The sequence below is a fragment of the Nansenia antarctica genome (assembly GCF_963989245.1).
Source record: "Nansenia antarctica genome assembly, chromosome: 13".
Classification (NCBI taxonomy): Eukaryota; Metazoa; Chordata; class Actinopteri; order Argentiniformes; family Microstomatidae; genus Nansenia; species Nansenia antarctica.
The window spans coordinates 31,033,508-31,036,007 of NC_137683.1; the positions used below are offsets into that span (position 1 = coordinate 31,033,508).

A 2,500-nucleotide genomic window follows, 5' to 3' on the forward strand; every position below is an offset into this window, starting at 1 on the left:
ACATGTCTTACACTCAGACTGAAACACATATGGAGGAGAAGGTGTTACCTGTCTTACACTCAGACTGAAACACATACGGAGGAGGAGGTGTTACCTGTCTTACACTCAGACTGAAAACACATATGGAGGAGAAGGTGTTACCTGTCTTACACTCAGACTGAAACACATATGGAGGAGGAGGTGTTACCTGTCTTACACTCAGACTGAAACACATATGGAGGAGGAGGTGTTACCTGTCTTACACTCAGACTGAAACACATATGGAGGAGGAGGTGTTACCTGTCTTACACTCAGACTGAAACACATATGGAGGAGAAGGTGTTACCTGTCTTACACTCAGACTGAAACACATATGGAGGAGGAGGTGTTACCTGTCTTACACTCAGACTGAAAACACATATGGCGGAGAAGGTGTTACCTGTCTTACACTCAGACTGAAACACATATGGAGGAGAAGGTGTTACCTGTCTTACACTCAGACTGAAACACATATGGAGGAGGAGGTGTTACCTGTCTTACACTCAGACTGAAACACATTGAGCAACCGAGTGTCCTATGCTGATGCAACTACTAATGTTTGAGTTCAAGAATTTTATTATAAAATGTGAACGCTAATAAAGATACTAAAATGTGTGTGTCTGTGTGTGTGTGTGTGTGTGTGTGTATGTGTGTGTGTGTGTGTGTGTGTGTGTGTGTGTCTGTGTGTGTGTGTGTGTGTGTGTGTGTGTGTGTGTGTGTGTGTCTGTGTGTGTGTGTGTGTGTCTGTCTTTCAGAAAGTCAGTGAGAAGGTGGGAGGAGCTGAAGGCACCAAGCTGGACGATGACTTCAAGGACATGGAGAAGGTCTGACATCATCATATAGATATGTATATGTATGTATGCCATCATCATATAGATATAGATATGTATGTATGACATCATCATATATATATATGTGTGTATGACATGAATAATATAGAATATCATTACATGAATAATATAGAATATAATTACATGAATAATATAGAATATCATTACATGAATAATATAGAATATAACTACATGAATAATATAGAATATAATTACATGAATAATATAGAATATAACTACATGAATAATATAGAATATAATTACATGAATAATATAGAATATAACTACATGAATAATATAGAATATAATTACATAAATATAGTTACATTAATAATATAGAATATCATTAAATAAATATAGAATATAATGACATGAATAATATAGACTATCATGCCACCACCTACTCCACACCATCCCAGCCACCACACTCCACACCAAACTCAGCCACCACTCTGCCAGCACCAGATCCATCCACACGAACCCAACCACCACACTCCACACCAACCCAGTCCACCACACTCCACACCCAAGACATCCAACACTTACCCAACCACCACACGCCACACCTACCCACCCACACGCCACACCAACCCATCCACCACACTCCACCACAACCCAGCCACCACACTCCACACCAAGTCCATCCACACTAACCCATAACACCACACGCCACACCAACCCACCCCACACTCCACTCCAGCCCTCTAGCATCTACGTCCACACCATCCCATCCACCACACTCCACCGACCAACCCATCGACCACACTCCAACACCCAACCATGCCACCACACTACACACCAACCCAGCCACTACACTCCATAGCCAACCCATCACAACACTCCACACCAACCCATCAACCACACGCCACTCCAACCCATCACCACACTCCTCACCCACCCATCCACCACACTCCACTACCAGACCCACCCACACACCACACCAAACCCACCCACCCTCCACACCAACCCAACCACCCCACTACCACACCAACCCACCCACCGCTCCACACCAACCCAACCACCCCAGCTCCACACCAACCCAACCACCACACTCCCACCACCAACCCATCCAATAGTAGATATATATTATATGATAGTGTGTGTGTGTGTGTGTGTGTGAGTAGTAGTGTGTGTGTGTAGTGTGTGAGTGTGTGTGTGTGTGTGTGTGTGTGTGGCGCGCGGGTGTGTGTGTGTGTGTGTGTGTGTCTGTACGCCGGTGGACACCCCCCAGCTAGAGCAGTGTTGGACATCATGACCAACCCACAGAGTACCTACAGCCCAACCCAGGTGAGACACACACACTCACACACACACACACACACACACACACACACACACACACACACACACTCAGGAGGGGTTGTAGAAGGTAACCAGACCTGTCTGAGGAGGGGTCAGGAGAAGGTGTCGGGGTACCTGAACCAGTGTGTGTGTGTGTGTGTGTGTGTGTGTGTGTGTGTGTGTGTGTGTGTGTGTGTGTGTGTGTGTGAACAAAGTGTTCATGAAATGTATCCTGTCTCGTGTGCTTCCCTGGCTAGTGGACAATAACATTCTGTCACCAAAGCAGAAAGCATACATCAACAGACAGGGAATGAATGAACATGTATTTTGTCTGAAAACTGGGATTGATTACTTCAAACATGAATCTTGCA

General features: G+C 45.1%; 1 pseudogene across 1 annotated transcript in view; it reads left to right on the plus strand.

Annotated features, from left to right (window-relative positions):
• Positions 1–1,628: 1,628 nt before the first annotated feature.
• Positions 1,629–2,500, plus strand: part of LOC308169522 (endophilin-A1-like) — an 11,280-nt pseudogene continuing 10,408 nt past the window's right edge. Inside the window, exons 1-2 of the transcript in view lie at positions 1,629–1,923; positions 2,080–2,135. The product of the transcript in view is annotated as an endophilin-A1-like (transcript). The remainder of the gene's footprint in view (positions 1,924–2,079; positions 2,136–2,500) is intronic.